Source organism: Lichenostomus cassidix, chromosome 2 (assembly GCF_008360975.1).
Source record: "Lichenostomus cassidix isolate B80296 chromosome 2, HeHo_3.0, whole genome shotgun sequence".
In the NCBI taxonomy this organism is placed as follows: domain Eukaryota; kingdom Metazoa; phylum Chordata; class Aves; order Passeriformes; family Meliphagidae; genus Lichenostomus; species Lichenostomus cassidix.
Window position 1 is genome coordinate 73,357,782 of NC_139482.1, and position 26,945 is coordinate 73,384,726.

Sequence of the window (26,945 nt, forward strand, 5' to 3'; positions counted from 1 at the left end):
ACCTTCTGTACAATCAATAAAAAAAATGGTTCAAACCAATGGTTCTACGTATTGGAAACTCTCATATTGGATGGAAATATCTTTCTTATTTTTGTCTTTTCCAATTCCTTATTTTATTGACCACAAAAGCAAATAGAAAAATGCACCAATCTTAAATTTTATAAATTGTGTATAGTACAGACTGTGCTATTTTACAGAGTGTGAGTACCAGCATATATTGATTATAGCTGAAAATGAAAAAGTTTAGCAAACAATAAGCAACAGTTTTTGTTCTAGTAAAATGAAACATAAGTATTCTGGCTGAAGTTCAGAATGTGTTTTTGTTCTCAGAACCATTAAAATCAAATCATTAAGGGTTGTTCTTCTGGAAAACAGTTATTAAGTATTCAAAAAAAAGCTACAGTGAGAAACTTGCCAGGTAAACTTCTACTATTGTCACTATCATAGTTGTTTCATATAGTTCCTTAAAGCACCAGTCAGGGGTTGTGATTTTTTTCTTAAATTAGGAGAACACATATGAACAAAAAATATTGCCTTCCACAAACAGTTGAGGATTTAAAAACAGTCAACATAGAAAAAAGTAAGTTGGAAAGGATTTTTGAAGATCAACAATGCCTTGTTCAAGCAGAATGAGCTTCAAAGTCAAAGAGTGTTGCTTAATGCCGAGTCCACTTTGGCTTTGAAAATCTCTGAAGATTTCACAGCACCTCTGGTCACCTGTGCCAGTGTTCAACCACCTTCATAGTGAAATCTTTTTTTTATGTTGGATAGATGCTGAGGACAGATTGCTTGTTAACAGGTGGGAAAAAAAAAAAGGGTAGAATATTACCATAAGAGAACAGTTCAATGTGAAATCAGATTTTTTTGAACAGGATGGCCAGTTATTTGTCAAATGGCAATGGGAGTCCCTGTTACAAAGGTCTTTCCAGCTACATTTTCACCTGGCTCAAACAAGACTCTTCTGTGCTCAATTCTAATAATCCAGCTGTCCCACAGTTCTGCTGACTGCTCTGGCCCATGCATAATTAGTCACTAATTGTTTCATAAATATGTTATCTACCTAAAAATGCTGCCTTACCTGACCATCTGTGCAGGAAAGGTTACTACTGACTATCTACCACTGTCCAAACAGGATAGCTTCTGAAACAGCATCCACTTAAAGGAGTCTGTGGAGGGAAGGACCAGATTCTCCCCACAGGACATTAACCAACACAATGACACAAACAAATTGGGCTAAACACTGTGGGAGCTGATTGGGGCAATTTCTAGAGCTCCTGTACTTCAGTTAAATACTTAATTGTGAAGGTGACTTGGACTTCCATCACTCATCCAATTTCAAGTAATCTTGTACTCTCAGATCAGTTCCTTATCTCATCTACATAGACGAATGGAATTTATTGATTGAGGTGCACTGGCTGGCCACAGAGACCCTAATATCTAGGTAGTCCATACTTTAAACAAACTTGATTTTCATGTCTGGAATAACATAGCTTATGTCCCATAGCACTTGCTACACATATAACTAATCAGAATTCTTTGCTCCCTGCCCTTTCACTGAACTTTAAAATTAGGCTGACTCCATAATCTTCATCATCTTAAAAAAACACTTTTAGGCAGGGCAAAGGTATAATTACAACTTGTCTTAGCCTTACTTAAGCAAACTCAGCTTCTTCAGATTCTCATCATATGTCCAGTGCCGCATGGAACTATGACTTTATCCTTGTAGTCAACCTTTGCCTTGCATGGGGCATACCAAAGCAGACTCTGTACTTTAGATATGGCTTCATACAGCCAGCTCACTGAGAAGCCACACAGTTTCATTCTTTGCTGAGATATTTGATACCCAGGAGATGGTCACACTAGACACTGAAAGGGAACCCGTCCTGTGGTGTTTCACAAACACCGAGTTGATTCTGGCAGTCCTGTTGATATCAAGACCCTCAAGATTTTGCAATTCCTTTTAGTTGTTAATTGTAGCTAGACAGTTATGGTTAAGATATTGCATTGTGATCACTGCATGCTTGGATAATCTTTTGTTTTAAGGAAAAGGGAAGACAAGACAGTTGTGAGATTAATGGACAGTCTGGATGGTAGCCATCAGAAGTGAACTCAGCAGAACTGAGCCGTAACTGGCAGAAAAATAATTCTGCTGGTGATAGATCCCGAGCACCCTTGCTGACCACCTACAAAAGGGACTCAGGAGTCAAATGGAGAGAACTGCACATACAGACTAACTAACATGAAAAGTGAGAGATATAGCAAGTGAATAGGGGTTTGAGCACTAATAAATGAATAGGTTATGTAAGGAATGAATGCTGATGCCTCTGTTTGTTACAATGTATGAATAGCTTAAAGTTTGGATGATGGAGAAGCCAGCCTTCTGTGGCTTACAACCTAGAGTCTCAATCTGTGCAAACTAGAATAAAAAATAGAAATACCTCTCACCAGGTAAGGAGCCTGCATTCAGAACAACAATGTAGTGTTAAGCAGCAACTCAAGGCACCCTGAGCACCCAATTCACATCAGTTGCAACATGAACCCTTTGCACACACCATGATCACACTGTTTCTAATTAATGGTCTCTACAGATTTCAGATTTTTCAAACCATTGAAATTTTCTAACTTGGCAGACAAGTGTACCCACTGCCTTGGGTTTCCAAATGTGTGTCTCTGTCCTCATGAAGACTCTATCTAGTGAAAACTTCTTTCTGTGCTACAAAAATGTAGGAGAAGAAAGTAAAGGGCACTTATAGTACAGAATAGATGACTGCTACAGAAAATGCTAGTCATCAGACACCAGAGTGCAAACCACACCTCCACACTCAGCTCTAGGAATTCAGTTGCCCAGCCTTAGGGCCAGTGGTTGGTGCTGCTGCTGTGTGGCTGTAAGTCAGAAAGAAGAGACATTTGAGAAACTGCAAGAAGTAGGCACATGGCCAAAAACAAGCTATGACAACCAGCCTTGGTCTTCTGCTGAGCAGCCTCTGGATTATGCCTGTTCCTGGAACTCTCTGCTCCTGCCCTGGCACTTGTTTTATTAGCACAGATTATCCAGCCAGCTGCCAACGTGAGTGCCCAGCCCCTGGGCTCTGCTTGTTGATGTGCAGTGGTACTGCATCCTGGCAGGGAGGGACAGGAAGGGCTCTGCAGGTCTGCTGCTGCTGGCCCAGACACTCAGGTGTGTAACAGAACTGACAACTTACCATGGTCCAGAACATCCCTCTCCTCTCACACTAACCCCACAGCATTCACTTCAGTTCCATATTTTGAGATTATTCAGCTGTGGTTTGAATACAAAGTTAAGAGGGATTACTTTCCAGAAGTCTTTAATAAATACAAAAACATAAAGACCTGATTTTGCTCCAAGTATAAAGTGGTAAAAACTGAAATTGGTCCTAAATGCCCTTCCTTTTTAAGATGATAAGACTTAATGTTTCCAAATAATTTATTTTGTAATCTTTCACACACACCCTGCCAGCAAGAAGATACACAAAAAAGCCCTCATTTTTCATAAAATACATTAATTTTTTAAACACGATTTATCATGTTATAACTATTCAATGTTTCACCATGATATTGTTTTTTGAGCTTTGCTAAAGCATCAAGTTGTATCAGGACCTTAAATATTTTATTATATGTATAACAAAACCACCGGAAATAGTGCAGATTTAAGTGTGTTTAATGAATTATATCTCTGTTGCCTTTTTTCACCCCAGTTAAAGGAAAGAAAAAGATACCTATATGCGCAAATTGTAAGATCTAATCAGTAGCAGAAATAGATCTGAATGTTCTCTGTTGTTCAGCCCTTAGAGTACTCCTATCAAATTCCTCTACTAAATCAAATAATTTCTTAGTGATTCAGTAATGACAAAAAAGCAACAGGTTTAAATACTTTATCTTGATTTAGAATTATTATCAACTTCATCCAATTATTTAATTGCTGACCTTGGTCTTTTGGGCTTTTGTTTCAGAACACTGCAAACCTTCCCAATTACCTCTGAATGTTTAAAAATATTTCAATTTTCCTCTTGGCCACAATTAAGTGTAATAACACTTTTTATTGTCATATCAGAACTTTCTCAGGCATTGCATCTCATCTATATTTTGATTTTACATGGTTTTGAAGGGTCAGGGAATTTTTGTGTCAAGATCACACAGACAGCATTGAGGATAGACACCAGATGAGTGAAAATTACCTAAGGAAACAAACTTCACTTTCTGTTAAGTTTATCAAACAAAGACAAAAGAGAGGCAGTATATTTAAAACAATCACTTTCTTCCAATTTTTACAGAATGAACAAGAAACTCTCTCCCCCAAGTTTCATAGTGATCACATTGTCCTTGGAAAAAGATCCTTACTAATTTTATTTCTCGGACATTGATAAGCTGAAGAGCTCTTTCTTAACTTGTGTCATGGAAAAGGTGCAAAGAACCTGCAAGCAGCAGGTGCAGTCCTACTGAGTGGCTCCCCACTGGAACGAATTAAGTCCCAGCACAAATAGACTCTAATACACTCATCTTATTGGAACAAATCCTGCTTCTTCCAAAGCAAGGCAAGGACCACTTTGCTGCAGAGCTACTGATAGAGAGTGATTTTTTGCACGCTAATTTACTTATATTTAAATATACCCCAAGTTCTAAATCTCTCTGATGAGACAATTTTCACAAATTACCAGGATCACACTGAGCCGTCAAAGAGGAAGATAAAAGAGTTTTATTAAGTGTTTGTCTCCAAAATTAATATTTTTACATGCCTTAAATATATATATATACAGATACATACATATATATATATATATATAAAGAAAATCATCTACTCCTTAGAAATTACAAGGCATTACATTAAATTTGAACAAGGAGGGAAGAGAGCTATGAATGTTCAGTATTCATTTGATGTAGTCAAATCAGCTACTCCCACAGAATAATGGCCACATAAATCCTCCCTTAATCATTTCACATTTTTCATGTAAAAAACTTGACTGATAGTAATTTCTATAAATTGTATATAAATAAATGCAGTCTTAGAAACACACATTAAAAAAAGCTGCCTGGACACCATTGTAAATTGAATCCAACTATATTCATCCAGTGCCATACACATCTATTAAAAACAGTGAAATTATTTAGCTTTTTGTTTCCCACTATTTTAACTTAAGTAAAATAGATTGATAATTTATTAGTCACAATATCAGATAAAGAAATAAAAAGCCCAATTTTACAGGTCATGTGGAAAAAAATAGATTTAATTTGCAGGCCACCCTACAGCATATTACATTTACTTTTCTTGTTGTGGTTAGTTATGAAATAAAAATATTTTACTCCATATAATCTTTAACATTCAAGTCCTTTCTAATCAATGCTTCATTTTTCCTCCTACTTTCAATGGAAAAAATCCACCTCCCTTTTCCTTACAGAAGTCATTGCTCTGTGCATGAAGAAGAGAAACTTCATCCAGTCTTCTCTTTTCAGCACTGAAAATAGCATGATTTTTAGACCTTTTCATTTCTTTTTTTCTTAAATCATAGTGTCTTCAATGTCATGCTTAGAAGTTTACTAGCTGCTCAATGTTTTCTGGTGGTTTCAAACATGAGAAAAACCAAAACTCCTATTACTGTACAAAGTCTGCTCCTTTTGTGCCTGACTTGTCAGCCTGTCTGACTTGTACTTACAAATCCATGCTACAGTTTTGAAAAATAACAAGACAACCTCAAACAAATAGAGTGCTGATTTGTTCTTCTATACTGAAGATATAAGCAGACTAACTGTTCAACCTTTTGCCTACATATTTCTCTTCTTTCAGTCCAGAGGAGGAGATGGATGGTTTATTACATAATTCTTAGGGTTTCAGAGCCTGATTTTGCTTCCCTTATGGATGAGAAACAGAATTCAGGAGTTGTGAAGCTATACAAACCACAAACAGTAATACACATTGCATCAGCTGCTGTCTAAGTAGACATCACTTAGAGCTTCACTTTTTTCAGAAATGTAGTCATGTAAGGATCCCAAAGAATGCAATGGTTTCCTATTAATTTCTTGGTTTAACATTACAGTGCTTAATGCACTGAAGGATATAAAATCAAGTTTTTCTGACAGAGTCTATTGTCACTTGAATGCAATTTAGTATTACATTTTTCTAGTGGGAAAAGTTCATTTAGAACATGAACTCCAGTTTTAAAATGAATTATTCAAAATTGGCTAAGTTTTATATCTCATTGCAGTGCTCTTTTTCCTCCTTTCCTTCAATAAACAGTAGTGAGGTAAAAGTGCCATAGAAATTGACAAAGGCTTTTCAAGAAGAATTAGTTTATCATAATTATAAAAATAAAATAAATATGCTGCAATAATATCATTAAAATTTGCATAATAGTGTGATATAGTATTTACTTAGGCATGGAGTTATTTGATTTGGTATTTAGAAGTCTGATGTATATTTCAAAAATTCTCATGTGAACACAGAGTACTAAATAGAGACTCTTTCTTCCAAGATATAAATGTTTAGTTAAATAGATTGTCCATGCTTGCCTCACAGATTACACTTAGTAATAAAATCATATGGGAGCAATACTATTTAATCTATCTGAATGCTGTTACCATCTCTTCATTTTCACTGGCTGTTTTGCATAATGCCCATAAAAGTATTTAGAAAAATAATATACCATCCAAGATTTCTAAACAACACAGAAGAATAAAATCTGATCTCTGGATGCTTTTCTGATCTATTTTTTTCTATTCTTCTTAAAAAGTTGCAAGGGTTCTTTCACAATGTCAAAAAATTAATTACCTTTGAACTGTGCTTTCTTGCAGATTTATAATGAGAATGTAGCTTGGAGAAAGTGTTTACTTTAAAAAAAGAAAAAAAAGAAAAAAAGAAGAAGTAAAATTCCTGTCTAGGACCTTATACTTGCATTTAGTGGATACAGGAGTACAAGAGATTCAGAATATGTAAAGAAATTTTTCTCTTCTTTTACCCCTTCCTTTCAATGCTAGGCATTAATCCTTTACAAAAAAAAAAGAACAGAATGGAAGGGGTTTTGGACTGAGTGGATGTCCTTTTAAAAGTTAACTTACAACTGTGACCAGTTTTTTTTATATTTTGGTTAACTTTAGAAATAACATATTTGCTTTCTTAAAAGAAACCAAACCAAATCTCCACGGTGCATATACAATTATTCACTCCTGTAGCACACCTAATCTTCATCTGCTATAGCTATATATGTATGAATGTCTATATACAACCATAGGAATACAAGTCATGTTGCTTCAGTGCTTAGAGAACACAGCATAGAAGGTATGATCCTTTCTCCAGCGTACTCACAAAATAAACACAAGAACTTATGAGTGGAGTCGAAATGTTAATATTTTCTTTCAGAAACTGAAGAAGGAAAAGAATCTCAAAGCTAAAGCCAAAGTACCCTTGAGCTGGATGGTCACTGTTAAAATGGATGGAGCTAGCAATTTAACCTAGTTACTTCAACCCTAGTTTAGCTCTTTGGCCATGGCACAAGTTCTTCTGTTGAGAAGCAAACCAGGAGGAGTTTCTCAAGAGGTAAAATCACCAAGTGATTAAACAAGTAAAGAAACCCATTAAAAGAAATTAGCAAAAAACAATTTGGGGAGCCTCTCCCTCTGACACAATATCAAATAGACATGACTATGTGCAGGTCACTCACTAGTGGCCTTAGTGAAATGCTAATGTGCTTGAATTATTTCTCTTTTGGTGAAAAAAAACTGTTTGTTTCTCTGAGTGTCAAATTACAACTGTCCAAGAGAAAAATAATTCAATCAAAAAACTTTTACTTGACAACCCTAACTCATTAGCTGCTGAACAAAAATTTGTCAAGCAAATTTAAAAGAGACATGATCTCCTAATGGATATGTAGCTCTGAGAAACCTGGTCTAGGTGTCTCTACCCACAGCAGCGGGAGTTAGAACTAAATTATCTTTAAGGTCCCTTCCAACCCAGATAATTTTACGATTCTATTATAATTTATCCTTTATTCTCACTCAAAGCCTATTTTCTATTTTGAAACTGTTACTGTCATGTGCAATGCATTGATTTTCTGAAGGATAGTTCTATCTAATGTCATTTAAATTAAATCTGTAATTCATTCCAAACTAACTTCTTCCTCATCCTTATTAACTGTTTAATGACAACCCACCACTTGCTTGGTTAAAGAACCTTTGTAATACTTAAATAGATTTTTATAAAAACACAAATTATAAATGGGCTTTTAGTGGAGTCCACTTTTCACAAAAAGTGTCCTATAGTAGTAACATAAAACTGGCATACCAGAAAGTATTAAAATATTTTAATTCCTGGGCCATCACCAGACAAGGAAATTCTGAGGAAATGTTATCTGCAAACAAGACACAATAAGACACTAGGAAAGAGAATGTGCCTTTCCCCGTCAGCTGTTTATGTGTCTCATTTTAAAGAATTTCAGGAACAAATGAAGCAGACTGAGGCAAAGCCTCTTAAACTGATGTCCTCTACTTTGATAGGTATTTCAGGGAGGTGATTAAGTAATAACATTCCATAGACCATCATATGAATCAAAAGTTTGGACAAGAAAAATTGAATTCCATTTGTTTGTGAATGTTGCACTGGTTCTGGAAATCCTGAAAACTAGGGACTAGTTCTAAAAGTGCTGTAGTTTCTTTTTGGTTTCTTTTTTTTTTTTCATTTTTATTTTGCCATTTCACTGTTTAAAACCTGGCAGTTTTATAGCTCTTCCAAAAAGGCAAATGATCAAAAACCAAACATCAGATGAATTCAATTACACACTACAAATAATGGATAAAATATTTTCTAAGTGGACAATTCATACATACCCCCTAGACTGCAAACTGCTATCTAAACTGTTCAGATTACATTTATGCATAAAATTCACATTTAAGGAATGAAACTCATTTGATAAATGATTGTCTAACAGAATAAAGAAGGCGTAATTGCTTAGATAATTTATTTTCATGGAAAAACAATTCAACCATTTCTAGAAACTATATCATCAACCTCCTAGAGCTTGACAGCCCACTAACTCCCCTGATAGCAATTCTGAAATCAAATGTCTTACCTACTAGTACAAGCATATCTGAATAAAAGCAGTATGTTTTATAAAATTAGCAAAAGTTTTCTATCTGCTTTATTTTGGAATAATAGGCTTTCTTCTTGATCTTGTTACAGAAAACAAAATCTGCCAACAATCAGAAAAGGCAATTAAGGAAAATGTTCCTGAACTTGTGCTAATATGTCAACAGTATATAACACTTACGAATGAGTTTTTCAGGGGCCATTACACTCCTAAATCAGCAATATGCTTCCCTGAAGTAAACTCACTACTTTTGTCTCTATCACAGCATCTGCAGAGACAACATGTTCTAAACTCTCTACATGTATACAGCACAGTCCAGTGCTCAAGTAATTAATTGAATATAACCATATGTCCATTCAATGAATCCATGTTGCTATTACAGCCGCTGCAACAGTTGGACAGTTTGTAGACCAATTATTATAATAAAGTGTTTAGTTGGTTGGGGTTTTTTTTGTTTGGTTTTTTTTCTATTTTTAATGGGATAATAATTTGATAACACAAGCATCCTGGGGAATCATAATGAGATTTATAGATAGCAGTTCTGAAAACATATAAGGCTTGTATATATATACTTGCACAAATGCCAGTGAATAGAGTTGTGAATGCTTATTACAATCAGTTATTTTGAGAAACATTTTTACATTTCCTTGGAAAAGATCCACAAAACATAAATATATGCTCTTTTGTAACAATAACAATAATTTTAGTTTTTTAAACAGCCCATCTTACTTCTAGATACTCTTAAAAATTGTAAGTCAATGAAGAAAAGTTACTGTGACTAATTACTGGTAGCAGAGGCAAAATCCAAAACCAATTATTGTTATGTTCCTGAAATTTACAGAATATTGTTGGAGTAAGCAATTAGCATACACTCTCTGTCAAAGGTCTCTGTTTGTGACTTTTTTACATGCTTTCACAACTGTGCTGGTTTCAACTACTGTAAAAATTAATTTTCTTCATAGTGCCCAGTGTAGGGCTATGTTTTGAATTTGTGCTGACAACAGGGTTGATAATACAAAAGTGTTTTTGTTATCGTTGAGCAGAGCTTACACAGAGCCAAGGCCTTTCCTGCTTTGCACACTGCAATGCAGGTGAGGAAGTTGGGGGTGCGTGGGAGGTTGGGAGGAGACACAGCCAGGAGTGATGACCCCAACTCAACAAAGGGATATTCCAGACCATGTGACATCAAGCACAGTATATAAAGTGAGGGGAAGAAGGAGAAAAGGGTGAGGGGACACATTTGGAGTGATGGTGTTTGTCTTCCCAAATCATCTTTATGTGGGATGTGGCCCTGCTCTCCTGGAGGTGGCTGAACACCTGCCTGCACATGGGAAGCAGTGAATTAATTCCTTGTTTTGCTTTGTTGTGTGTGCAGCTTTTGCTTTCCCTATTAAACTGTCTTTATATCAACCCATGAGTTTTCTACCTTTCCCCTCTCCGATTCTCTCCCTGATCTCACTGGAGGGGGATGGAACAAGTGGCTATGTGTGCCTTGGTTGCTGGCTGGGGTTAAACCACAATAATTAAAAACAAACAGACAAACAAACAAAAAGCCACACACACACACACACAAAAAAAAACCCCGAAAAAAAACACCCCACAAATCTAACTCTTGTTAAGTCCCAAGCCTGCTTGACAAGTTTAGGGGAAAGGTAATTTTATTTATTCTGGTGTTGCAAGAGCAAAAGAACTAACTTCTCGGGAGGTTTAATAGTAGACTTTTACTTGCGAACTTTAGAATATTATGGTAGAATAAGGTACTTGGCAAATTTTAAAATATCCAGTCAAAGTAAGGCACTTTACAAAGCACTGACTTCGGAAACTTTAATCCATCCAGATAAAGTAAGGCACTCCACTGGAAGTTTTTTTCAGTCTGACTTACAGTATATTTCAAGAGGAGGTTAGGAGAAGAAAGAAAGGAAAAGAAGAGAGGAAGATATATATAGTCACCACCTTAGATCCAGCATGGACTCAACTGCTTGTAAATCCAAGGCAGTGGGGTGCATCTGCTGCACACCCTTGGCACAGCTTTTTATCTTCCCTGGCGTCCCAGGGCCTTCCCTCAGGTGTGCACCTGTGTTTTAATGTTCCCAGGGGGCCTATGTGACTGGCCAGCATTATTTTGAGGTTTTCAGTGTGCCACGTGGCTTGGCAGGCATTCCAGAACCATACCAGTGGGACCAGGGGGAAGATTGTGGAGCAGTGCACCATGCCTCTTTCTCTACCCCTTCCATACACACACACTTTCTCCCTGGCTGTTTTGAGCCAGTAAGCATTCCTCTTTCCTTCTCCTGAAAGGCAGTAAAACCAGGTCTTCCTAGGTCATGGAGTTGGATTAGTTTAAAGTGTTAAGTGCTTTTACCAGTGCTTTGTGTAAACCTTTTTCTGTTTATAACAAAGTAGATTTATGACAAACATCACAAATCCTTTCATCTTCTACAGAGTGGAAAAAGGAGGTCTAGTGCTCTATTTTTATTCCATAAACATACACCCCTTCCATGCTGTTCTTCATTTTCTCAAAACAAAGCTATTAGTATTGAAAGATAGTCTAAATAGCACAGAAACTTTCCTTTCTCATAGGAAAAAAAATACTTCAAACTCAAAATATAACTTGATTCTGAGAAGTTTTGGGAGAGTTTTATGACAAGGGAAAAGACTGTTACAGCAAAGGATCTAGACTACAACACCAATTAAGTTCCATTAGCTAGCCCAGCTTCAGCAGCTCTAGCAAGTTTAATTCATCTGGGAGAAAAATCTTAGCAGGAAGTGTAGCCACTATTCTGGGAGACAGGCCTTTCTTTCAAGTCACCCTTTGCATTGCTTGCACCTTTCTTTCCCTGATTACTCCCTGGTTAATCAAGAGCAAGAGTCATGTCCACACCCCAGCACTTAGCAGTGAATGTATGCTGTGACAGCTGCTAGAAGCAATTCCCACATAGCAATATATTAACTACACTGCTGTTGCTGGCTGCAAAAGCAATCATTAGGCCAGATTTTTTTTTTTAACACTGTTTCAGAAAGGAGATATGAGCTCATTAGGTTCTCAACACTCACAAAGTACTAAGAAGGAAACACACTGCACTCAGCTGCAGTCTTTGTACCATGCAGAAAGAAATGCCTTTTTTCTACACCATTAATCTATTAAATATTGGATTAGCAAGATAACTCACACATGAAAAAAGAAAGAAGAGTAGAAGACAAGCTTTTGTTCACTTTCAGATATGCCCAGGGTCAAATCTTTCCAAGATGTGAAAAGTCTTTATCCTATTGGACTTTCTTGGCTCAGGAGTTATAAATATGGTAACAATCAAACACGTATTGTAGAACCTTAAACTTAAAAGATTATAATAGGATTTATAATCTCAATAACAACACTAATTTGGCAGCATTCAGCTCCTCCATCCCAATAGTTTCCAGATGAAACTAGTCTGATAAAAGGAATTTGTAGTAACACAGAATATCTCCTGTCTGTTATCTCTTTGTCTGCTAACAAGTTATTATTACCCAGAAAGTTCCTTTTAAACTGTATAGAGAAACAGAGCTCTGTTATTTTAAGAAAGTTACAAAAAATTTTAAGATCTGTTGAGACACAGGGATCCACTTTGGTTTTAATTTACCATGTTTCTTCTTTGGTTGAAAGATATAAATTTGGAAAGACCTCTCCCTCAGCAGGAAACCTCACCAAATTCAAAGTATGAATTGGGATTTTAAAAGTATTGCCTGGTCAAATAATACACTTGTTTTCATGGGGGCACTCATACATCTGAGCAGACAACCAACAGTAGAGCTCTGACTACGCAGTTTCTTCATCCAAAAAGAACCTGTCTTTCTGCTGTGTCAATTTACATTGTCATACACTAAGGTTTTTTACTTCTTATCATTTTTCATGGCTTTAGCTTTCCATTCACTATCAGGAAAAACTATATTATACATACAAACAACAGAACTACACAATAAATATAGCAGCCATTTGAAACATAGCCTTCCAAATTTTAATATTATAATTCTTTTGATGAGAATATTATTGAATAATAATTTTATTTATTAATATTTGAGACATATACTTCCACTTTCTCCAAAGAAATTACAGAAAAGGAGTAGGAAAGAAAAGAAAGATTAGAAATGTTCTTTAAAGGAGAATACAGAGAAAACTATTATTTCAGGAAAGTTATTTCTTGCAGCTGTAAGACTGCATTCAGCATATATCTCAAAAAATTATCTTTCCAAGTCACTATTCTTCCAATTTGTTTCTGGGGTAATGGTGAAGAGTCAAACCAAGAAATCAAAACCAAATCAGAACAAAATTATTTTGTCAGCCTAATATCAAATGTTTTATTTTGTTTAATTCAGTTTTTCATTCACGAATTTTAAAAAAAGTATCGCAAAAGTCTTTTTCTTTTTAAATATCTGTTAAAACTCTGTGGCAGAAGTGGCATGTTTCTGGAATAGGTCAAATCAAATTTTCAACATTAAAAAAAAAAATTGTTGAATAATTCTTTTACTGAGGTCTATAACATGGTTGTAACAACTGAGGTGCATGTAGGATTTAGTGTTTTAGCCTATTCTTCCGGGCCCAACAAAATATACGGTCCATGAGAAGACCTATTCAATATGAACACAAGAAGAAATACTGAAGAAAGATGAATGGTAGTGGTGGTATAAGAAAAATAAATCTTAAATTCAAGAAGGAATAAGATTTTTTAATATATTTTCAAATTCTGTCATTGTTACTTCCCCACAACCCTGAGCTTCCTATTTCCAAATGAAATGAAACAAGATGTGTTGGTACACCCAGAAGGGAGACTCTTCACACATTCTATGTTGCATAAGCAGATACAGGGGAGCCTATAGAGAAATAAGAAATTCCTATATGCTACAGTCTGTGTTCTAGAAAGTTGTGTCAAATTGAATAATGTATAGTTTGCTGTAGCAGATTTTGTTTGCTGTGACAGTTTTACAGGCTGAATTATAGTATGCCCATGCAATCAGGAACATTCAGGACTTGAAGGAGAATAAAATTAGATACAGTAGGAAGAAAGTTTCCAAAATTTAACGAAATTTGCAGTGTTATTATAATTTTTTTTTTCAGTTCAAATTGTCATAGAAAAGACCTACTGGCTCTGCAGGACCTGACAGGCCCTAGTGATTCTGCCCAGCCTCCCTACATCCATCCCCATGACCCTGCTCAGCCATTCTAGGGCTGTGTCTGACTCTGTTTGCTCTCACCAGCCCTGATCCTGCTGCCCACTAGCAAGATCAAACCCCAGTCTAGCCATGCCTGGTGTCCTGTCCTGTGCCCTGACTCTGAGCAGCAAAATTTCATGCTGAAAGGCATGAAGTACTGTCACAGCTTCTCTCTTGCTTTCTTCTATTTCTGGTTTGTTATGTGAAATTCTTCAGGGTTGTCTTTACTACAGGAAATTGCCATGACAAACAACAGCTCATTTAATCAGATTTGAACCTATGGACCAAAAAAAAAAAAAGTTAGGCGTGACTTCCACTGAAACAGTCATTTCAATACATAAATCAGAAGTTAGTATTCAGAGTTGAGGAAAAAATCTTTACATTCAGAATGAGAATAACCATAAACATATTTGTTTTAAAAAACAAGCAAGCCAAAAGCATACATGTTAAATAAAAAAATAATAATAAAAACCCCCAGAATACAATTCCTTACATTTTATCTAAATCTAATGTACTTTCTACTGAGAATCTACACAATATCAACTAAAACCGATATTGCTTAAATTCACTTTATTTATATAACATATTACCTAATCAGATTGCTGATTTCTTGACAGGTATCAGAACCTTAAGAAAATACTGAACAGAATGTTTTGAAATTTGAAATATTTCATGGAGATATCTCAATTTTGAATAAATTTGACAGCAAAGACAAGTTTGTTTTGATGGTTTTGAAGTCAGACAGTTCCTATCTAGTAGTGTTCCATTTCCCTTAGTATTACTTCAAATATGAAATAACTTCAGGGTTATAAGCATAGTGGTACATAAATGTCAAATGATCAAAAGAAGAAATATATAAACAATACTAAAAAAAAAGGAATGTTCTGATCATGAGAAATTCTCATTGCTTTTTGATGGTAACTTTGGCCTTCTGCTCTAGTTCTTAATGGAAAAAATAGGCACAATATACTTTTTTTCATTTTTAGAATATAAATTCTCACTCTGCATGAATAATATTCTAAACATGTAGGTATTTCCAAATGTATTTTTGAATGAAAGTTAATTTTCTCTCTGTATATATATAGATATGCAAACGCTCTGTCTCTTTACAAATATATTTATCTAAAAAAATATGTGTCTATGCATACACAAGCATATGAAGTTTATTGACTTGAGTACAGATTTACAGAAACCTATATAGATTAATAATTACCGAGGAAAAAGGTAGATATTCTATGGTCTAAAGAGAAGAGACAGACTGTCTACCAGCAAATTTATCTTTGTTGTTCTTGAATATCAGAAACAGTCTAAACAGAGCAATCAAGAATAGTGCATACACTTATTTACTGTTTGGGTTTTCAGTAAAAAATAAACTACTTTTGGTACCTGAGGTAGCATTTTAAAAATAAGACACAGTACTACTTTGGTCTTCCTTTCAAACCTGCATTTTGTCTTTAGTGACTCTTTACTCATTTTTGTATGGCTACATTTACAGCAACAAATTGAAAGAGCAGGTTCAAACTGCCTTAGCCTATAAGGAGCACAGTGTAGTCCAGTAGAAACCAAGGGAACTGCAGAAATAAAGCCTTTTCCAGCTAGTGGTGCCTTATAAGTCAATATTCTCAAACTGAGGACAGCAATAAAAACCAGCATGAATGAATTGCAATGAAGCAAAAATCATTTTTCCTTAGAGAAAAATACAAATTTTGACTTAGGTGTTTTTCAGCCTTATTCTCCTGTGAGAGAGGGCCAAAAATGCATCTTTTTCTACTTGAAAGTCAATTGTGTACTAGATTAAAATTGTATTTATTTTAAATTCTGTATTCCCTTTAGAACCAAAAACTAACCTGAAAGATGATGCTTGTCCCTAATGAAGCATTGGAATGAATTAATATCCCTCTGAAGTTTCAAAAGTACTTGTTTGGTAGAAGACTGAAAAACATGGAATTGATGATCGTCTTTCCGTATAGTTATTGGGAGAATCTCCCTTGCCTGGAAGTTTTACCCATGCATCCAACTACCATACCTGGATGAGAATCTACAAAAAGCAAGAAAATATCTGTTATCAAAACCTAGCACACACTTTGCAGAGTGAGGACCCCTGGAAAGAGTCTGTGCCACTTAAAAAGGAATTGAAGGTCTCAGAAGGATTTAACAGCTTATATGGTGATGACATTAGAGCTGCTGTCTCAGTGGAGTTAAATCTGACTTGATCCAATTAACAACATAAAATTGGAAATATAAAAGGCTAAATTAAAAGAGGAAGGAAGGAAGGAAGGAAGGAAGGAAGGAAGGAAGGAAGGAAGGAAGGAAGGAAGGAAGGAAGGAAGGAAGGAAGGAAAGAAGGAAGGAAGGAAGGAAGGAAGGAAGGAAGGAAGGAAATCAAGATAAAAGAATAAGAAAAAGCTTTCAGAATAACTCTATGGAATTTTCCCATTATCTGATACTGTAACTGATCTGATATGCTGCCATTGATGCTTAGACTTGGAATCATGAAATCAAGTTGATGGTAAACTACTGTACGAACTTTCTCTTTTAAGATCCAAAGTTTCTGCCTGTGATCACCAGTACAGTTTGGTTACATTTGTTGCATGGAAAGGGTAGGAAATTATTAAACTAAAATCAAAGAAGACAAAGAATTCGGCTTTCATGGTGTTTATAATTGTTACACATTTCTTCCACTTTTTCACCATTGTTTAAGTTTCAAAATAAACACATTTAAGTTGCTTTAATCAACACATTGTAATTGATCTTGTAATATAAAGGAAATTTTTCTGACATCTATTAACAGCTTTTATCAGCTTTTTAATCCCTCCTAGTCTTGTGTAAGACAGTTTAGATATAAACAGCCAAAATACAATTTCTGTATATAATTTTTGGACATCTTTTCTCACCTTAAAGATTGTATTTTTTCAATGCTTGACACATACTGAATTTCAGAATTTTCTGAAAACCAGTGTGGATTTTTTGTATTTCTATAGCAAAAATGTAGACCTTTTAGAGAGATGGAAGCAAATAACCATTTCACATGTGTCCTCACCTTGGCATCCTTTCCCATCATTGCATATAAGCTTGTAATCCCTCTCATCCCCTAAACAGGTAACTTATTATTATACTGGACAGTTTTCTGTCCTTTATCTCTCACATTCAGGCTGTTACTAAATCCTGTCATTTTCCCTTTAGAACATCTCCAAAATCTAGCCTTTTCATTTAATTTGTGTTTTCAGGAAGGAGTAGTCATTCAGGAAATAACTGAGGCATAACAAAGGCACTGACATGTTTGTCATGTACTTCACTCCTTTCTTCTTAATATTTCAACTACTCCTTCCTTTGGCTCTAGTTCACCTTCTTTCCCTCTTTGTCATTCTTTATCCTCTGCCCTGAAGGCTTTCTCCTTCTGTGTCCAATGTAAGTCAGTTATGACTTAAATATTCAAATCCTTTTAAAAGCACTTTGGTGTCATGTTCTAGGCTTCTCCCTATACACAAGAGTTCATTCCTGATCCTTTACATCAAAGGACCTTCTGCTGTTTCAGACAGGACTCCTTATTTTCACAGCCCTGTAAACAATGAAAACAAAGTATAATTTGTAAAGCATGCATGGCATTTTTATGTCTTCATATTTTATGTGTGAATTTTTCATGTCTCTTTATATTTTTGTTGTTTTGTTTCTGATAGTTATTAGACTCTGACTATTTTAGATAGGCCTGACAGTTATGACATGTTTGACAGTTTACATTTCTAATCATCCATCTAGTATAATGTATTTAGTGGAATCCTTGTTTGTCAGTCTATTTAGGATGTCCTTGGGGTAATAAGATCCTTTTCCTAAGCATTGTAAAGAAATAATAAAATGAGTCTAGATAATGGACTAAATTGTATTCTTTACTACATGCACATCAATTTAGAGTAGCTAAAATTCCGCATTGAACAAAAGAGGAAAATATTTGCATGATAGCCTCTGGAATGAAAATAATTCTGTTTCATATATTTTGCAGAATTGCAGGAGACTGTAAAGACAGCAAAGGTGTAGGTGATCTCCTACTGCTTTATCAGTATCCTTACACTTAAGCTGAACTGGATTAAAGAGGATAAAGAAAGAAGATAAAATGATGAAGGCTTTTTGTGTTTGGAATCCATTGTAAACCTTATAAATGAGACATTAGCATGCATTTTCTGGTTTAAAAAACTTTCTTATATTGAAGATCCCTTTTTAATGTTCAAAAAGTAATTTAGTTACCTTTGGTGCAGTGTTGGCTGTGAGGAACGGAGGAGGCTGGGATAGAACTAATTAAGGCAAAATTGGATTGCAGTCTTCTGATAAAGGGAAGTTAACCCCTGTTATGCATTTAGAGGCATGTGGTGAATATGACGACTACAGTTTGCTTTTTTCTTTCCCTTATGCACTACTAGGCATTCATCAGTAAGAACAGAATACTTAAATAATTTCTTCTATGTTGCTTAGACACTTGTCTATATTTATTTTCCTCCAAGGGGAAAAAAAACAAAAAAAGGAAATTCAGTTACCACTGAACTTTATTAGAGAACAAGTACCAGCACTGAGTTTGGTTTTGGGTGTTTGTTTTGCTCTCACAAGGTACCAAATTGACAGTGCCATAATCTGAAGTTGTTATCCTTGTCATATAAGCTTTTTTCACCCTTTAGGCAAATGTTTCAGCCATAATCAGTAGGGGTTATTTCAAGTGCTGAATGATTTAGGTTCAGAAATATTTGGATTTTAATCCCTTGACAGGATATGCCAAAATGAACTTTCTGTTACTGAGAGCTTTTAGCATTTTTTATGAACTTTTTGGGACAATTTTAGAGAGTGAGAACCCCTTTTAAGTTCAAAAATAATTTGATCACTTTTTCAGACCTGGTTAGAAAGGTAAACCAGTTTTAGACTGTTACAAATGTGGAGTATCAAATGTGTTTCTAAACTTCTTTCAATTAGTTTTCGATTTCATCACTAAGACTTTCATACTTTTCAAAGATTAACCTTTCTTTAGGTAAGTTCAATAGTAATCTAGCACATTAAAGCAAATTCTAGCTTTAATTGGTGTGGTATCCATGAAAGGCAAACAAAAATAAAAATAAGAATCAACATCCTTGTGTAGCCCAACTTCTTCCTGTGAAATTATCTACACATTACATTTTATTGCTTTACTTCACATGGTAATACAGCTAACACTAATGCCAGGAGGATAAATAATGTGCTTAGCACACTCCTCAGAGGATGGAGGGTAGATTTTTTTGTATGAAGAAAATTGAATCACACCTAAATTTCCTTAGCCTGACAAATTACCTCTGCTACATTCTATGTCTCTATTCAATTAAACAAATATTCTGTTGGTCCAGCATTATTTAACTGTGATTAAAATCACTTAAAATAAAATTATGATTTCTTCCTTATCAAAGGTTCTTTTGTAAAGAGCAGCACTTTGCAGCTTTCTGCCTTAATTTATTTTTCATTTGTGCCAAAGGAGCCAAGTTGGATTCTAACCTTGACCATATTAGTAACTGAGACTCATTCAGAAGAAAAGTTTAATCTCAGGGGTAAAAGGTTGATGTTAAGATGCTGTCAGAATGTAATGTGATAAAAAAGAAAATAAATTCTATGCTGCTTGAAAGGAACAACATGCTCGAAACTCTTTGAAAAATGTTTTTTATATTTGTGAAACCATATAATCACAACATAATGGACTTGTGCCAGAGTTTTTGCCAACAATAAAATTTTCAGTTGCATTTTTATGTGCTAATTAAATGCATTGGTGCAATAAGGTAAGGTCATTTATGACTCGCCCTTCTGGTTGCATTCAAGGACTCACACATTTTTCTTAAACGGTGGGACCCAGAACTGCATATGGTGGTGAAGGTGAGGCTGCACTAAAGGTGAATACAGTGGCATAATCTCCTCTTTTGACTGGCTGGTGATGCCATTATTTGATGCACCAGAATGTAGTTCTTCCTCTTGGCTGCCAGGACATGCTCCTGGCTCACACCAAGCTGCTGCTGCACAGCCTTCCCCCAGATCCCTTTCTGCAGGGCTGCTCTCCAGACACTTTTCTCTGGATTTATACTTGTGTCCAACATAAATCTGTCCCAAGTGAAGAACCTGGCATTTGTTCTCATTAAATTTCATGCCACGCCAGCACTAACTGCTGCTGCTGCTGCTCCTTTGTGTATTTCATAGAGTAGTATAATTTATGTATTTTGACCAAAATATGTATTAGTAGAAATACATGCTTAGAGATATTATCCCTCTATATTCAATATAATACTAAAGAAAACCTATAGAATGCTACTCATATGTTTGCAAATAAACCAGTTCCTATATGGATTGTTCAACCTCTCAAACATAATGTTTTCTGTATCTATATCTTGTTGGCCAATGTCTACAGAACAGCTAGTAATGCTACTTTATAAATCATCTCAGACAGAGAGACACTCAAACACACACACCACATACTTGGTTGTAAAAATTCTCTTCTACACCTGATTTCAAAACTCATGTAATCGTGTATGAATAAAGAACGAGACACTTCCACACCTCAGGTTGATATTTACAAAGTTGTTCACAATTTTTGCTTCTTTGCCAAGGGGCAGTGATGGTTGAACAGCTTTCTGTAGGTTTCTTGGTTTGTTTTTTTTTTTTTTTTTTTTTTAATGATTTCCTTTATATTTTCTTTCCAGGCAGCAGATGCTTCATGCACTTGAACATTCTAGCAGACCTAGCTAATCACAGCAATCATGCCCCAGGGAGGAGTAAAATACTGTTCCTCCACTAAAAATCATTTCTTCATCTGATGCTTGAGAAGGTACTAGTTGCCATTAGAGACTGGAGATTATGGGGAAAGGATCATAGATAGAAACTACTGCCTGAGCATGCTCTGCTATGGCTCTGGGAGGAAAGGCAACAATCCCAGACAGGTGTAAAGATCAGAGCAATCAAACCAAAAAGCCTACACAGATTCTACCTCAGTGAGGGGGTGAGGGAATGAAAGCATCTTGAAAGAAAGAAGATCTAGTGAAAAGAAAAAGAAGGCAAGATACAGAAAACATACTGTGAAACAAAACTCTGCATTTGTGTTTGCACTTATAGCTCTATTTGCATTCAGTAATTCTTACAGGGAGACAAATATGATACTATTTGGAAGGGGGGTTTGTTTGGTTTTTTTGTGGAGTATTTTTTTTTTTCTGAGGTGAATATTATTCTTTTTGTTCTGTAATATTTTTATACCAACAATAATTTAACAGCTGGCCTTAGGGTTTTATTCAGAATTCCTAAAGCTAAACAAACACAGACATAGGGATTATATCTTTCTTCCAACATGTCTTTGTTTATGCAATAAAAAATGAAAGATGAGATGACTCAGTGTCTCCAACATACAAAGGATATGGAACTGTTGGAACAACTCCAGAGGAGGGCCTCAAATTTTATAAGAAGACTGGTGCACCTCCTCTGTGAAGACAGGCTGAGAAAGTTGGGGCTGTTCAGCCTGGAGAAGAGCAAGTTGCATGGAGACCTCATAGGAAATTTCCAGTATCTGAGTGGGGCTTACTGAGAAGCCAGAGAGGAACTCTTCATCAGGACATGTAGTGATAGGACAGGGGGATGGCTTTCAACTGAGATAAGGTTTAGACTATATATTAGGAAGAAATTCTTTATTCTAAAGATGATGAGGCACTGGAACAGGTTTCCCAGATAAGCTGTGGATGCCCCAGCCCTGGCAGTATCCCAAGACAGGTTATATAAGGCTTTGAGAACCTGGTCTACTGGGAGGTGTCCCTGTCCATGGCAGGGGGATTTGGGGCTACATGATCTTTAAGGTCCATTCCAAACCCTTAACATTATTTAATTCAATGACAAAGCATTTTGCCTACAATTCCTAACCAACGAAGCCCAATAATAATAATAACAACTCATAAACTAAATAAAATATACTGGAGAAAGTATGAAGAAAACTAATTAGAAAAATATATTTATTAGCCCTAGTTTTGAACAGGGCCAGTTCAGAGAGATTTGTAGTGACACAAGATGAACCTGATAAAGAAGCAGATGAGATGAGAGGTAGATTCTTTCTTTATCTACCCAATGATAAGAGAGTGTCTATGCTATGAGTGCTGCCAGCTTGCACCTTCTAGACGCCCAGTTAAGGAGTGGTTAATCCCCACATGGGCAGTAGTAAAGATAAAGGCTTTTAAAAGGACAATAGATGGATGTCCATTATTAATTATTTTCTTTATTCTTTACACTCTTTCCTGCATCTTCCCAGACACTGTTATTTAAAATTCACTCTCAGAAACCTGAAGACCAGACATTGTTTTAATGGAAAAAAAGTTGCACAACAGCAACTGAGTGCAATTTTTTGGGTTGATTTTTCTAACATAAGTGGAGTTTAAAATACAAAAAAGAAAGATTGTGAAAGAACCTTACTTTTCTGAAATACCATTTTTGACCCCCAGTTTTAAAATGGGAATCACTAGATGATTGCTACTTGCCATTCAGAATAGCTTCTATAAAGAAAAGCAAAAAACTCTTAAGCTTTTGGCTGAGAGTTGATGATGTAATACTGTGCCTTATTTTATAAAAATAGTTTTTATCATTGAATGGCTATGTTACTAAGCTGCAAAAACTAAATTGCACACAAGACTCATCTATGGCATGCGTTCAATTTCGTGTATTTACATAAATGTCAGCAATTTTCTTATTAAGCAACACTTTTTTTTTTTTTTAGCACCTGGAAGTTATTTTTCAGAATCAGGAAATGCACTCTCTAAGAAATCAGAAATTTGCTGAGATTTGCATGCAATTTCAGCTCCATGATTGTTTTATCTTGCAGTAAACAAACAAAAAAGTTATCTGGAGACCAATACCAATGGTCCAAGTCACTCCAAAATCTGACCATTTTGCTGTATTTTCTTGCCATACCGAAGTGGAACTAGTCGACTTGGTATAGAGAGTGGTATAGAGAGACTGAGAGAAAGAAAATTAAGGCAAACCATGGCATGACATCCATACCAGGCACACATACCGATAAGGTAATGGATATTGATAGACTCCTGTTGAGGAAGATTTTGGGACTTTCAGACTCCAAAATATTGTATTTATTTATTTATGCGGCAAAGACGAGAAGACAGAATGCTTTTGTTTCTGTGTCTGTTAAATCTGAATGAGAACAGGATAGCCGCTAAACACTTGCAAGTATCTATTTGATTTTTGTAAGAGTTTTGGGTGAGGCCAATTATAATGGAACTAATAGTGGATGGTAGCATTTTGAATTTTAATTGATATTACTAATGCAGTTTATGTAAACTTCCTGGAATCCTGGATAGTATTTTGATCTGAGTTACTGTAATCATTGTTCTGATTCTTTATCCCATTATAAAGAAGCCCTCAGAGAAATATTTGGCCCTATGCCTTTAGATTCTAGTTCTTTCAAATGCAGCCACAAATGCATCTTTCTTGCTTAGTTCTCATTCATCAATATTTTGTTTCACTTTATTGAGATGGTATTTTACCATTTTAACTTAAGTAAAGGGCATTGTATTTATTTCTTTGAAGCAAAAGAAGCTTTTGATATCAGCAAGGACTCTTGTGAAAAGGAAAACATGTATCTTATATTGGAAAATTAGAATAAAAGTCTATTTCTAAAGTGATTTTACTGGCAATAGAGCAGAGGAAACAAAGGCAAATGAATGTAAGCAGAGGAGCCAAAGTTAAATGAATGTAAGCATCATCTCAGCAATGTCTGTTGCAAGACATGATTACAGGAGTCTCCAGAGAGAGATAGCTTACATATATAATTTTATAACTCTAATGATAAAGATACCAAGAAAAATAGAATACTACTGGATGGTCTTTGTGCTTTTCATTTTCTTTGTGCTTTTCTATATATTTCATGGTTGCATGAATTATGCTGAAGCTGAAGCATCACATACTACCTAAGCACATGATTTAATGTTTTACAGGGTTTTGTCCCTTATAATGTAGTTTAAATTCCTTGGCTAATTTTTGTTTTTGTTGTTGTTGACCACTCTTTTGTATTTGTCCACTGGCAAAAAAATATTCATCAGTATCATGACAGCAGCTATCCTTGAACAAAACTAAATCACTTTCTATATTCTCACCCCTTCTTCTTCCCAGACTCATCTTCACTCTTTCATTCCCAACTATTCCACCTCCCACCTCACCCCTTCCACCCTCAGTAGCTCAGGTGGATCTCTCATCCACTGAGTTACGATCAGTCCATAACTGTTCATCTCTGCTGCTCCTTCCTCCTCACACTTTTTCCCTGCTGCAGAGTCAGTTATTTGCACAGCCTGCAGCTTCCTTTAAAGTAAATCTACCTTTTCGTGTGTGGGGTCCTCCACAGATTGCACTGCGGGTATCTGCTCCAACATGATCCACTCCATGAGCTGTGGGGAAATACCTTAGTCAGAGGTAAAAAAGGCTGAAAACTACAAGACATAAGGCAAGATTTTCATATGTTATGAAACAATTTATCTCCATTATCTTAATCAAATATGTGATATAATTTAGGCTGGCTTATGTTCTGGCTTGAGGTGTTTTAAGTTTTGATTGTCAGAGTCGGTTCTGCCCTGTCAGAGGAATTTTAAAATTAAGAAAAAAGTTAAAATTTCTGCAATGGAATGAAATGTTAGACCAGTCTTAGCACAGAAGCAAGGATGGTGCTCCAGGAAATAACAGGATACTGTGCTTTGCTAGTTTTACTGTGAGACTAATCATGCTCATTTCATGTTAAAAAAGGTAGATATCATATGGTTTACAATAATTTAGGAATCTGACACATGTAAATTCTTACTAAACTATATGAGTATGATGAAAATATGGAATGACAAATTCTGTCATGCATTGTTGCCCAGCCACTCCTAGAGCAGCACAAGAATGTATTTGCTGCTCTCAAAAGGCGAGTGAGGAGCCACTGATAACAAATCTATATGCTCCCTTCATCTTTGTGTGAGGGGAAGGAAGCAAAAGGAACACACAAGCACAAGGCTTCAATCTTGCATTACACATACACAGCCCCTAAAGCCTTCCACTGCATCATTTTGCTAGGAAGCAGATGCCATAAACAACCATAAGTCATGCTAGACATCAGACAACATGGAGCAATGGGAAATAATGGAATGATGGTACAGTCATTTTTACACCTGTCTTCACAATATGTGTTGAGAACTCAGTTCAGTTATTAAGACTTAAACCCATAATGAAGAAGCACACCAGAATAGCATTTCACATTATTTAAAGGTAATTGTTGCATAACAACATAAACTACTTTAATACCTCAATAAACAAATTGTGGGTGATCATTCTCTAGATTGAAGCTGTATAAAGAATTTTTCCTCTCTGATTCATGATTTTAGGGAACCCAGAATCAAAACAACAATTTACACATTGCTTCCATGTCAAATTATTGTTTTCCATCCTTAATTAAATTAAAAAAAAAGAAAAAAAAAAGAAGAAACAAAACTTGTTAATTTCTTCTAGAGGAAACATATGAGGAAAGACGGGCACATTAACTTACCAAATGTTACCACAGTTCCATATTGAGCTACTTGTGGGAGATATTATCAGTTGTACCTTGGGTATTATTGAGCAAACAAAACCTCTTTTGCATGCACATTTCCATTTGGAGTTTCCTCTCATATGAAATTAATTTTTAGATTAAAAACTATTTTACCTAGCATGCTTATCACTGTCTAACACAGAAATAATAAGGAGCTGGCATCTGAGTTTAGTTAATGTAGTCATGTTTCTTGGGAAATACATTTTGTGAAAATTGTTCTCTTAAACCATATTTATCACCTTCTGCCCGACAACAGTTGAAGAATGATAGAAAGAAAATATTAGGAGTATTTCACATGCATATGTGAACAAGTCTAGTTCTATTTTTTTCTGACTGAACCTTTTTTCAAGAGAAAGAGAACACTTGCTGAAATGACTGTGTCATAACAAACATATTTGAATCCTTAATACATGTCCTTTGTAGTAGGAAGACATTGTGGAGGTAGCTTACAACATTAAAGGACAATAATTAAGGATCACATTTCCCAGTTATTTTTTTGTTCATTGTATATTTCAATTCCTTTATAAGCTAAAACTTTCTCCCTTTAAAAGAGAGGCTGCTATAATCAGTAACATGACGGATCCATTATTTGCTTTTCAATCAGTTAGACACGGTGCCTTCAAGAAAGGTGCTCCTTCATTTAAGTTGTCATCTGTGTTCTTTGTGAAATGTGTTTACTCATAAATATGTAATCCACTGGTGTATTGTGCTGTGTATCTCTCTCAAGCACCTGGTCCACCGAGATAACCACTTATTTCTGTTACCATCTGTGATAATTGTAACAGTAGAGCTTTAGTGGAAGAGATTTATGCTATAAAGCTGAAGGTCCAGTGTTCAGATACAGACAGTGCTGAGTGAGAAGAGGCATAAATCTACTTGTACAACCCCCAAACCAACAAAAAAGAAGGTATGCACTTAAATCTGGGGCAGCACACATTAAAGCCCAGCTGTTAAAAACATGTAATTAAGATTATGAAAATATAAAATCACAGATATTAGAAACAGGGTTAGACTCACTAAAACAATTCTGTCCTATTCTATTACAATGCCATATTTTACTTCACAAAAGCTATTTTTTT